Below are 14,574 nucleotides of genomic sequence, written 5' to 3'. Positions count from 1 at the left end.
ACAAACAAAATATCAAGTCAGGTCCTATTGTTTTGCAGGACTCACTGATTGTTAATATTTATTAATTGCATATTAGAATATGGAGTACAATTTGCATCTATTTTTGCTGGCAGGCACAATTACTGTACAACTATATCCCTAGCATTGTGCTGTAAACTACTTAAACTTTATTAATGTGGATATTTAGAAACAGTTGTGCGCAAGTAGGCTAACCATCTAGTAAATATGCAAAACCGTATTTCGAACAGGATTTGGCATAATGAAAATATTGTTTGTGATAATTGTGCCCTGTCGGATAACTACTACACGGCCTAATTTAAATGAAGTCGTCTGGATTATCAACATAGTTCTTGGTCTAGATATCAACAGTGAGAAGTTTAAGACCTGTCTGCAGTTCTCGATGCTTGTGCTAATTGTCTTCGGAGGAGACTTTAAGCCATTGGATGTGTATGCGTAAAGATAAGGATTTCCTAGTGTACCTTTCCATGCAAGCTCATAACCAGAGAGATGCATAGAGTTCAAAGAAACCCCCTTTTTCCTGAAGTGCTTTCTACAGTGGAAGTAATACTTCTGTCCCTTTTGTTTATGGAAAAAATAGCTCTCCAAATAGCTACTAAACATTAGGTGCCCAAACAAACTTTAAGCTCTGTCTACAAAATCAAACTTTATGTGACAAAAAATGTGATGTGCCCATATATGGACATGATGTCTTATCACTACCATATTTGGGCATATCACTACCATATTTTAAATCCCAAATTTGTTAAAAATCTTCTAAATACATTACTTTCTACCTTTGTGAATGCAAAGATTTCTGGAGACGAAGGTCGTGACCCTGTACATGATTGAAGTTTAATGACTTCCTGAAAACATTCTATTCAATATTTTCTCCATTTTCAGTTTATTCCAAAAAATTATTGTTATATTATCATTCTGGAGAGGAGTTTACTGCAGTAACACTACATTTTTTTCAGAATTAAATTTACTTGACTTGAAGTAGCCTATTGTCGTGGTTTCAACTCTATTTTATACAGTTAACTGCTTATCTTTTTTTTAACTTGAGAAATATTATGTTGCATGGATTAATGCATTTATTGATAAACAAAATTTCCAAGAATTATTATTAAAACTAGTAACGAGAAAAGTCATACTTGAATATCTTATTTAACCTTGTTCCCTCTTATTATATATTCAATTTAAATATTTACTCGATTCATATTGGGGGAAATACGAAATAAAAGAATCAGAAACACACCTTAGGCAGTAAGAAGAATTTGAAATACCTAGCATCTGTCAATACTAGGCCTAGCTTTAGGGTCAATGTAAAAGTTCACCTTGTACACTACTTCCTTGAAGACATTTAATTATGAAGAAGGCCCAGAAGGAATGGGGTAAACTACTGTACCATCAATTAGCTAGGTATTCAGTGGGCTGTAAGGTATTAAACGATAAATCAAAATCAGATAGATGTGGTAAGGAATAAACAACTAATACAATGACATGAGATGACTTTTCTTCCTCATTTTGATGCTCCATGTGTATGAATGCGTGCAGTAGGAAAAATGTGTATAATATTTATTTATTCTTTCTTTTGACTGGATTGCATTTTCAGTAACGTAGTACTGCCTTTCAAAATGGTCCAGTTACAAGGTTTAAAAGTAAAGAAAAGATCAACATTATTCAGAAAAATAAATTTAAGCATCCCAGACAGGGGAATTGATCCCCGGTCCTCCGCGTGACAGGCGGAGATACTTACCACTATACTATCTGAAATTGTTATAGCTGTAAAAAAAAAATGTTCTTGGTCTTTGCTTTTAAACTTTTAAGTTGCCCATGATCATAACTAAATGCAAAATAACTAAATTGCATTCAGCAAAGGATACTCTAGTCATTTAATCATTTATGCATTATACATTTCTTTACTACCCTTTCTTAATTTGACAGTTGTTCCTAATTATATACACAACGAAAGAACACGTACCCTCGAGGGCTTTACAGTAGTACAAACAACAAACCTATAATCATCAGAATGAATCTATTCATAATTATTCATGTATACATTCTCTGTACATTGAATAAAGGATTTTCGACGAATATTTTAATGTCATAATAATTTGAATCGAAGAAAGTGAATATGCTTTGAATGAAGTTTGACTAGATTTTACAGACGAGGAAAGGTTAGTCTGTCAGATGGCTAAACTAAATCTTTTTATTGATTCCTTTCGTAATTTCTACTCTGTGTATATGTAATATTAAATATTTGTTGTTTGTTCTCTTTATCGGCTTCATTTCCTACATTACAGTATGGTGCACTACCTATGTAGTAATAGTATTACCTACCAGTATATTTCCTATGCAGCTGTCTGTGGTAAAGGTTTAGTACATTGGTTACTGTTCCAAGTTCTATCTACCAGGATATTCAGATCTCAACCTTAATTAACTTTTAAAATATTGATAATAAACAATGTAAATAATGATAATTAACATCTAATAGGTGTCTTAAATTATAATTATACATCCCTTTCCCCTAGTAAGTAATATTTATTGCTTTCCACGGACAGTACAATTTTACGAAACAGCATAAAATATAAAGGAAAATAAATACATAAAATAATACAAGACTTGAGAAGAAAAAAAATGGAAAGCAAAGGCTTGTTTCCAAAGGGGTCCCCAGAAGGCACTTTATAGCCTATTAGTGATCCATGGAGACTGATCTTGATCTTTGCTAACCATATTTATTTTTGAATTTGTTTTATGCAGTTCGTACCTCAATACTCAGTCAAGAGCACTAGTTTTCCACAAATAGTATGTTGACCAATTCTGTTATAAAACAACTAGAGTCTATTCGTGCCTAGTTATCTGGATAAACCAACATTAGCCCTTGTCTCTGAAGTGAGAGAACAATATTTTAGTTGAAACGCCCCGTCCTAAAAATGAGACAATCCACAAACCCTTTTGTAGGAATACCCCAACATGCTACAGACTTCATTTCATTCCTAATAATAATATGATATACCATATATAAATGGATAGGCCCTGGATACTGTACATACTACAGGATTAAAATATTTTATTTGAAGGAAATGTATTACAGGAAATAGCTACTTCTATGTTTGACAGCAATGTGGCCATAACAAATTTGATTTGTTAATTATAGTATAATGGTTATATACTGTAGCTAATCGAGCCAAGTATGTTATATATGAAAATCATTTCTTTTTTATTGCATAAATTCTTCTTTAAATATTTTATTGTACAACATTTTTGTTATGGTGTGCAATTACATCGAAAATTAGTATTTGATTCAATGTTATAACTTCAACCTGTCCTATATAACTGGTTTTTTTTTGTATATATTATTAGTAATTATTATAAAAGAACAGTTGACTACTTTTTCCAGAAATATTTACCTCCAATAATAAACACTTAAATTTCAAGAGAATAAAGATTCCATATCTTTACCAGATATTAACTAGAATATATTGAATGATTTACCTAAGAAGTTTTTTTTTTTTTTTTGGATTCTTTTAATTTATATTTAACACTGAAAACTATTAATGAAACAATAATAAGGAGGTTGAAGGTTTTATCATTCAAAATTAATTAAGTAACATCAAGATTGAATATTTTTGGTGAACAAAATTTCATTAAAGCATTTACTTTTTTTCCATTGTACTGTGTATATACAGTACCTTGTTGACTCTAATTATTTACCATAGCTAAATGTTCTGAAATATAAACTGTATTCTCCAACAATAACAGTACAATAACACCAGAGCGAGAAAAAAACATACGTTGTTGTTGTCGTTTCTGCTAACTGGATTTTGATTAAAGTACAAACATATGATACATGTGTACTAATTTGAAAGTTTCATTTAATAGTGATAATTCATCTACAGAACATCATCATTATCTGTCATTACATATGTTGCGGCCTAAAAAATAGAGAAGTCATTAGGTTGAAGGTCATATGTTGCTAAGTGCTACAGTACATGTACTCCTTGTCTTCAGTGCTTAAAGCTTGGTTCTCACTGGAACACAACGCAAGAACATAAGCACAACGCAACCAAATTGATCAATGACACAAAATAAATTAAAATCCCGTACTTGAAACAAATTTTCTTATTTGGCCTAACCTCCTTGTACTATTGACAAGTCGCTTCACTCTCACCTGTGGTATATATACCTTATTTTTGTTACATTCCTAAAACATGAAATTATAATGTTTCTGTGTGACGAGTTAGAGACCATGTCAAAATTATTCTACTGCAGTTAGCGAGTTACTGCAGCAATAACCAAGATTTTTAGTTTGCAGTACTGCAGCAGAAATGATATAATAATATAAATAAAAGCATAAATAGAATAAACTAAATGTAGTTACTGCAGTAACTGCAGTAGAAAAATGTTGACATGATCCCTTAGCTATAGTTATTTACTTATTCACACAGTCTGTCACTTTAAATTTATCACTTCTTTTATTAAAAGAGTTGATAACTATATTTTAATTCATCATCTTAAAAATACAAGGTAGGTTGTCACTGATTTATTTCATGAAGTATTATATTTTAAACCTTGATGGAAATGCTAAAGGAAACCAAGGCTTGAGGCAAGATGCAAACGATTTTCGTATTGTATATTTTAATGATCCATTATAGGTGATCGGATCAAGGACGTATTAACGGACCGAGTGATGCGCATATAAAGGCTTAATGCTGAGGACGCGCAACCGTTCTGTTGGACTGTTCATTAGTGTGCGCATTGTGAAAAGCCATTATCGGTACTCCCTTCGGTATAGCTGTACCGTATTCAGCCAAATTATCTCATTCTCGGAACAAGTTGGATAAAAAGTAATTAATGAGACTGGTTGTATTCTCATTGTATTGTTTACTCTGCCTATTATATCCTCATCTTTTTGTTTCTTTTCTTTGCTATTGTTCATCATAGATTTTATTATCCATTCTATTACTATCTATTAAATTTGAACATATTCGGATGAATTATTATAGAGGTATGATTAAAATAATAATATAATATTCAATGTGATATAGCACTGGGGTGATGTTATATTAAAAACGATTTTTGTTATGCAAAGTACTTGCCTTGGTTTTTAGTATGAGATTATTAATTTGGAATTAAAAAGAGTTTTGTACGTTTCACGCTGACTTTGCATGGTACAGTATACAGTTAGTAACGCACTGCTGAGCAGTACCCGACTCATTTGGGTTACATTGACACATTTTTCTTACGCTTCTCCTGCCTAGCGTTGTTTCATTTGACTTCATGTTGTATCTTATGTTATTATATTATGCTGGTTAAATAAATAAACAAACAAAATAAAATTTTAAAGCAAGCCAGAGGATGTTTTTGTCGGGAAGATGTTCAACTGAACTGAACTGTTGAACTTATAATCAATGGTCATTAATGTTATTTATTATGCACTAATACTTAATAATGAATGTTATAAATATCAAAGGTATGGTAGATATACCTTATAAAGTTTCATTATGTTTTTTTTAATCAATTAGTCTAGCAGATATTAAGGGAACATGAAGAATAATAGGACTTAGAGGCACACATATCCCTGTATTGAGAATGGGAAATTTACATTAGGCAACAAGTACTGTCACAAAACAAAATTTCTAATAAGATAATATAATTCATTTAATACTCCTATCGATAAATGGTACAGTCCGTAAACCACGCCCAGCATTTTTTTTAATTCACATTCTCTTATTAATTGTTTATGTTCAAAATTTGCCTAGATTAAATAAATGACATTTATATATCTCAATCCAGGTGTTTTGAAGACATAAAGTTAAGAAAGTTCCTGGAACAATGTCAGAATAATAAAGTACAATAACAAGGTATAGAGGTTATGTAATTTCTGACGATTACTGCCACGGTATGACGCAAGTTTAAAAGATAACAGAAATCTACGGATTACAAACAAGTGTGATAAAACAAAGATAACATGACCCAAGCTTCATCAATGATGGTATTCTGATTATTGGCATCATAAGGAATTTTGAGATTAAAATGAAGGTTTTGTCGTAACTCCATGACAAATTTATACAGTTGAGATTGTGTGGGGAACTATTATTAACATATTATCAGCTTTATCCCCCTTTTGACATCTTTGATTTCATACAATCTCAGTAAAATCTTGTGAATTGAACTTAAAAAATTGGGCTACTTTATTTAATTACAACAAGGCCGCAGAAAAAATTTTATTATAATATACAAAATATGGAATAATAAGATAATAGTACAGTACTTTATACATTTCACAAATACTTAATTAAAAAAAAAATACTGTTTAAAGTACTGTAGCTGGACATTCAATGGACATTCAATGGTCATTTAAAGTACGACCAACGAGAAACTTGTAAGCTTTAAAAACATAAAGTGTCTCTAAATTCAAGTAAACGAGAAATTAAATTATTAGTTTTAAAATTCTGTCTACACTATGAAACTAGTTTGACAAAAAAGTATGGTAGTGATATACCCAAATATGGTAGTGATATACCCAAATATGGTATTAATATGACATCATGTCCATATGTTGGCACATCACATTTTTTTATCACATAAAGTTTGATAGTGTAGACAGAGCTTTATTCATTCATTTAAATAACATTGTCAGATTGGTGTACCAGCCGACCATGTTCCAACATCATGCGTCACCAGAAACAAACCTGCTGATGACATATGAACCGTAATTATACATTACCCTCTTGTTTTGTTCACTTGATTCAAATACCATTGCTATATATAGAATCTACCTTAGCCTATCTACATTAATTGGCAGTTAATAAACGAGAATTTATTACTTTCTTCAAATCTTATGACCCGGGTTTCAACTTTCTTAACCTAATATAGTCAGCAACTCACCTGAGCTAATAGCTATTTGTGCATAGATTTAGGCATCAGAAGTAGTATAGCGGTAATAATTATTTACTCAATACTTTAAATTTATGATCTAAATGGAAACGTAGTTGAATAAATAGACAATCTATAGTTAACATAAATGGTGTTCACACACACATGTTTAAGCGTGCATAGGACAGAGTTAAGCTGAACCATTGAATCATATCAGAGTTATAACTGATAACCTATTTGTACATAGATTTAGGCATCAGTTGTAGTATAGCAGTAATAAGTATTTACTTTAAATTTATGATCCAAATGCACAGTTGTATAGATAGACAATCTATAGTGTTCACTGGTGTTCACATACATGGTTTAAGCGTGCACAGGACAGAGTTAAGCTGAACCATTGAATCATATCAGAGTTACATTAAGAAATACCTTTCCACCAGATTATAATGGGGTGAATCATATATCAGATGTAGTTTTTGCATTTGAACACAGCTTGACAATCTAAACCATAATGTAACTCCAATAGACCAGAAAAGAGTGTACCTGGATAAACCAACCAAAGCTTAATAATAAGGATATAATTTTTTATTTAGATAAAATTTGAACACCCCTGCATTTAAGTGGTATAGTCTGCAAACATGATTTCATAAAAGTGAGTGAAATAAACTGTTATATTTCCTAATATAATTGAAGTCATATTTATATTGTTTTATTTCAAAATTATTTTTTATTATTAAAGAATTTTTATTTAATTTTTTTTGGCCTACATAAAATGAAATAGAAGGAATTTATCGCTCATGTGTACAAAACATTGATTTATCAAGGATTCGTTTATTTTTCGATCATTATTTCCAGTTGTTGATTAAATTCACATCACGTTTAACGATTATTTGTTGAACTTCTAAAAATACTTTATACTAATTACTGTACCAACATCTGTTAATCAACTTTTGATAGTTAGCAACTCATAATTACTGTTATCCTTGACTGTATAAAAGACTACGCATAAATTAAAACAGCCTAAGTCGATCAAGCATATCACAAACGTATTGAGATCGTCATGTTTGATTCACGTTATTTAGTATTTATTCAAGATTTGCATGAATTAAAACCAAGTAAACACACTGTCAACCAAGTATAAACATATTAGTATCAGGTTTTATAAGATTTGCATTATTTATAATTTATTCATGTTTTGTTTTATTGCCCCATTAGGCGTGTGGATGTCGGTACTTTCGTTTTTCTTTACTGCTTCTTGGTTCTTATTGGTGATATAAATTTAAGTAGGTCATTGCGAGTATGTCCTGTTTGCAATATTTAACTTTAATATCTTCAAGATTAGAATAGCCTTGCAGAATAAATTGCAGAATATAATTATTGGTTTTTCATGCTGGATAAAGTAGGCGCCATGTGTACCGAACCTTGTCAGTTTCTTGTTGGTGTACTTAGTTACTTTCAGTAATTTTAATAAAAAAGCATCAAATGCAATCATCCTTTTGTAGCTAAATGAGATAGTTAATTGTGAGGCCCATTTAGGTTTTGTTAATAATATAAAGAAAATGAAGACCCTCTCACAGCATCCAAGGCTACCCAAGTAGAACATTGAGAAACTAAAATATATTTTTTGTGTGTCGGCACAGGCGCAGAACATCCACATTTTAGTTGAGGGGGAGGGGGGGGGAGGCGGGGAATATATCCCCCTCGCATTTCGACAGCAAGCTATAAGAGTTTTGATTTATTGTTCCCACGAACACCTGTTGACTTTTTCCCTTCCCCTTAATTAACAACAGACCGGCACCCCTTTTTTAAATGGTACGATCCATTAATCCTGCCAACAAGTGGAAGCAACCCAATACGATTCATTCTAATACTACAGTAGTGAAAGTTCTAATACGTTGAAATCTTTTAGGCTATACAGTATAGCTAGAATATTGGTCAGTGCAGTAAAGACTCTGGTAACCAAGTATTGTCATAAGTTTTCTTGTGATACAAATTGCAGAAACCAATAGCTCTGATGCAGGCCTAAAACATACAGTACTTGATTTCTTTATATTTACATTCTTTATAATGTTTATTTGAATAAAATAAACATACAAGTATATATCCTGTTTGTAATTGGGTCAACTGCATCTCTCGACCAGCTCACAAGAAATTAGACTTGGCTTGTTTCTTTTAAGAAGAACTTAATAAGGAAGAACTTTTAGTATGTATACTCCACATGAGCGGCCAACCATTCTCTGGAAAGTACCACGTTGCTAATGAGGTAGAACGGCCTGTGTCTACATAGATTATCTTAAGATATTGATGGAAGACGTCCATATACATTTAGACGAGACAGAAACTACTACATACTGAAAACAACATTCATTTGTAACATAACATAGTTCATATGGTTTATAGAATATTACATAAAAATGGGGTAATTTGCTGTGGTTATTCCAATATTTTTTATCCATTTCCATTTTTTAAACTCCTAAACTGATGGCTATTTGCCAAGTAAAATGAAAAATATGGATTTACAGTTATATTACATTCAGCCCGCCAAATACTACTAGAGTGTTAATGAAGCCTTCCATACTTACAACTTAATTTTTGGTAGTCGCGAAAGGTATCACAACACTGATTTAATTTGTAGCATGCCCAGATGTTTCAATTCTTGAAGTAACATTTATTCAATATGAAAATCAAAATTAATTAATTGTGATAAAACATGAAGCCGAGCTTGTCTTTGGTCTTAGTAGGATGTAATAAAAAGTATATATTTTATTAGTATGCATATATATGATTAAATATGACAATTTAATATTTCACTTTTACAATTGGAGACTCGTATTAGGACAGCTGATCCAATAGCAAACATAGTATTTCCCATTTGTAGACTCGTAATGTTCTAAAATGATCCCTTGATAAAATCAATTTATTTCATTTATTAATAGATAATTACCTTATTAGATATTGATTCAAGTGTATTGGTTCCTTAATTGGTGTGTATTCATGGTCAGCAGGGAAATAGGATGAATTTAATCAAGACTTTGAGAAGTTATTGGGTACAATTATTGCTTGGTCAGATGTTTGCTCTACTTTGACGTAATTGTACTTATGCCAAGTACATATGGAGAACACAAAAAAAAACAGAACACAAAAATCTTGAGTGTGACTCAAATCAAGGAAATCTAAAAACGGGACACTGAGCTCGCCTTGCCAAGATAGGAACTCATAATAGTCCTTTGATCTTATGTCTAGCTGCGACAAATACAGCAGTACTGTACTAATGTACATATTCTCTACAGCGCGGTGTCTGTTAAAGGGGTGTGGAACTGATCGTGTCGCAACCTCAGATAAACCCTTTGATCTCCGGACCTGAGTATCCTGTTGTTAGAAACCCACAACTTCCACATTACCTAGTGTTTGCCGTTCATGCCTTTAGAACACCAAGCTTGGGCAGATGGGCTGATTTAATTAACCCCCTGATGCAAAGCTTCTTCAAAGTACAGTAGTTTAAAAATTACAATATTAATGTAGATGTTAGCCTATAATTTGATTCCATTTTAGCCTTCTTCCATGGGTAGAATTAGACGCACATAAAAAGAATATTTTCTGCTATGAAAACCTGTTTTTGCCTGTGAATGTAAATAAACTAAAGAGGTTCAGAGAGGTCTCAGTATGGCTATTTGTCTTGGGTTTTAAAAAAAAATTTTTTTTCCTACAGAAGTGAAATGACGAATTAAATAACCAGGTTGTCTATCGTGATAAAGTTCTCCAGATTTTGATGTATACAAATTGTTAGACACATTTCAAACGTCTCTTTACTTCCAACTATCAATTACTTGTCTGCAAAACTACATCCTGCCTTCTTTTAAATATTTATATTATTTTGTACAGTCTGGTTAAAACATATATAGATATATTACCTCTTGATGGCATAATGTTTAATTTCTTGAGTGCACATTATTTTTAGTATCTCGTATATTATTGTGCTGTGATTAAACGTTGGTATTAGTAGGTAACATGTCTGTATGATTACTGAATAAACTACTGAGTTATAGTGTATCTAGGAAAATGTCATAATTTTCATGGCAACTTAGGCAAATTCCTAAATACAGTGTTACATGTGACATTATTTTTATTCTGAAGTTTTAACAGAACCTTTAAGATATTTCCTATGATATAAAATGTGGCACAGTATATCTGAACAAATAGAATTCCAGTGGATAGCATTTCTATGAAAATTTGGCTACACATTGGTGTGCAATCTCATTTTTTATTGTACTTTCATGAACATGGTTTAGCCTGCTCTAGTATACTAAATAATTGAGATTCTGAGTGGTCAAGTGGTAAAGATGCTCATACTATAAATAGGAATTCATTTTTTCGAATCTAAACGACTTTTCTAGCAATGTATACAATATACATTGTTAAGCTAGGTTTGTTATTGGCTATTTTTCCCTGTACTATACAGTAAATACCATGTATTTCCAAAAAAGAAAATAAAGTAAAAGTTGAAAATGTCTTGAACTTTTGGTTTATGCACAGTCATCTTCTGAGGTAGATATACATTGAAATATTTTAATAAAGATGTTTACCACGGTGAACTATACTTTAAAGTGGAACTTAATAAAGCAAAGTAATTGTCAACATTTAACAAAAGCTATAAGATCAATGACCTTTCGTCAAATAACTATTCTTGGAAATTTACGAAGGTACATGTCTTTTTAATTAATGCTTCGAGAAAACAAAACATTGTTTAGATAGTGAGTAATACCTTGGCATATTAACATCGGCAAGGGTTCAAGCCTCAATCACTCCATGGTGGTAGAACGAGTCTTCTCGGATAAGGACTATAAACCATAGGTCCAGTGTACACACAGCCACTGTCACTCACAGACACTTATCATAACTCATCAAGATGGCCTCTTGATTGTCAGCATACACTGTTTAGGGTCGCCCTCTATAAATAAGAGGAAATAATTTATTATAAGGTAACGGGACACCGTACAAATTTAAATTATGAATATTTTAGGAACATTGGATAATTTTTGTAAAAATAGTATTTGAAACATTTCCCTTTGAAGTTTGGACTTTAAACTTGGAAATTAAAAAGGAAGCAATTGGAAAGAGTATTGGTAGGAAACCATTTAAAATATTTTTTCAACAATTTTAGTTGTGCATGTACAACATTTCATTCATACTGTTTTCCCCAATACTGTCAGATCACAAGACTTCTTCACAAATTGTAAAGTTTATTGCAATAAAACATTTAAAATTGAAGTTTAACAAAAAAACATTATGAAATATATATTATGTCCATTGAGATTTTTCATTTTAAATGTCACTTATTCATGTTTTTCTCTCTTGAGTACCATGTTTCTGATTCCCAAGACCTTTTCTGTCATTGGCAGTAACCTTTCACCTTATCATCTTTTTTTGTATTTTTATCGATTATCTTCTGTCTCTTTTTGGCCTTTAAGTTGAACCATCTTGCTTCTTATTCCTCTCTGTCAATTTATTCTATCAATGGACTCTATCAATGGACTCTCCATGCTCTTGCTTTCTATATTAAGAAATCCTCCAGACGAACCACTGTCCAATTTATCAATAAACTCTTTTCTCTCTTTCTCATCCTACTAGTGTATTCATGAACTTCCACCCCTTTCAAATAATCTTGCAGCTGAGACATCCTCCTCTTTTCTTCGTATTCTCCAAGAATATTTTGCCTCTAGATCTTTTCTCTTTGCAAGCCACCTTCATCTTCTCACTCTGCTAATCTGTTCATGAACTCTGTCCACCCCTATCTCTCTTTCGTTTTATGGTAATAACAGAAGCGGTATCCATTACATTTAAAAGCCATTGATAGATGACGAGAATCGGCTTATAAGATTACATTTTGATTTAGTTTCTTTGTGGTGTTTTTGACATTTCTTATTTATGATTTTTGCTTTTTTTTTTTTGCTTTCAAATTGTTGAAATCTGATAAAGCATAATAAAGTCTCTTTACAGTAGAACCCATCCTTTGATTTTTTTGATACACATCTTTTAAGACACTTTACTACTGTATGAAACAAACGAGGGGTAATATATGCTTGAACACAAATGCCAACCCCTCTTAATTGGACACTTTATAGGGCCCTGAACTGAAGGTGCTACAGAGGTTCTACTGTATTCCTACCTTTTAATATGGAAAACTTTTCATGCAATGTATAAACCAGGTACATTTCTAGGAAATAGAACAACCACATATTAGTCTAGGCTTGGTCTACCACTACAACCAAGTTCCTTTTTAAATAGTACATATTTCTTCCTGTTGTTGGTACATAACATCACAATAACTGTAGCTAAAGAAAAGTAATATTAATCATTAAGGAAAGATAGAAACCTTAAACAATATGACAAATTAAAGAATATTGTATACAGTTAAAATGGGAAAGTATGTAAGATTAAAAAGTTGCTCTAAATGTTTTAGGGATATTGTCAAAATCTGGTTACTATATTTACTGCAGTTACTACATTTTTACAATAAACTATGATTTTAGCTTGTTTCCATGTAAACACTTTTAAAGCAATATAAATATTTTTTTTAAAACCTGCTAAATAATTTCAAAATGCAGTTACTGCAGTAACTGCAGTAGAATAAGTTTAACATGGTCCCTTAGCTATTTTGTATTTTCCAGCCAAACCAATAGGTTTTGACATTAACGACCAATAAGAAACCTTTTAATATTAAAAATGATGAATTAGTAGAGTTTTCTCCTCTGTATTATGCGACATCTAACTAATATATCAAAAGTAATTTATCAAGATAAGTTTTAGTAGACATTTTGTTTTATCTTTAAGAGAAATTTGAAGATTATAAAAGGCTGAATATATGTCAGATATTGAAAGTATATATATCGGTACAAGGTGCTATGAAGCACTCAGATGAAAAGATCAAGCTATTAACATTTCTGCTTTTAGTTAACTTTTTTGAACATTTTTTTTATAAACAGCAGCAATTGACTTCTCTCATTTGAGACTAAAGCTCTCTCTACACTATCAAACAAAAAAATATGATGTGCCCATCTATGGACATGATGATGTCATACCATATTTGGGAATATCCCTACCATATTAGGGCATGTCACACTAGTTTAGTAGTGTAGAAAGAGCTTTAGGGAGTTGAGTACATTTGGAAACACGAATCTGGTAATCCACCTCTAACATGGTATTTTGAATGTTTTGCATGTTAAATCTTTTCTTTTCTTAGAATTGTATTTTACATTGTAATAGTATTATAAATTTCACAATTACGGTTCAACTAAAGTTGTTAGCGGTATAATATTGCACGCTAAACGTATAGATTTCTGTCCTTTTCTCTAGAGAAATAAATATAAAACAGAAATATGAATAGATTTAAACTGCTATTGTCCCTTGTCGATAATGTGTTTTTATACGTGTTTGAGTTGAATACATAATGTATAAAATCAGAATACATAATCAACACTAAAATATATTATTTCTGCTTTTATTAAGGCTGTTTATAATTGAAGAAAAAACTAAATATATATAAATTGATATTGGCCCCCATTCAGGGGGCACCGTTGGGACCCAACAATGTATCCTATCCTTGGCTGTAGTGTTAAAACATATATTGACCCTCGTTTGTTACATGGGAAGTGTCCCCATAATAGAGGGTGTCCCCTTAATAGAAGTGTCCCCTTA

At 31.6% G+C, this 14,574-nt stretch overlaps 1 protein-coding gene across 1 annotated transcript in view; it reads left to right on the top strand.

Annotated features, from left to right (window-relative positions):
• Positions 1-14,574, top strand: part of LOC144851580 (RNA-binding protein Nova-1-like) — a 50,926-nt gene that overhangs the window by 19,652 nt on the left and 16,700 nt on the right. The window lies entirely within an intron of this gene.

The sequence above is a fragment of the Antedon bifida genome, chromosome 9 (genome assembly GCF_963402885.1).
Source record: "Antedon bifida chromosome 9, ecAntBifi1.1, whole genome shotgun sequence".
Taxonomy (NCBI): domain Eukaryota; kingdom Metazoa; phylum Echinodermata; class Crinoidea; order Comatulida; family Antedonidae; genus Antedon; species Antedon bifida.
The sequence above is the reverse complement of the archived record's forward strand: the minus strand, read 5'-3'. Positions and strand labels throughout refer to the sequence as shown.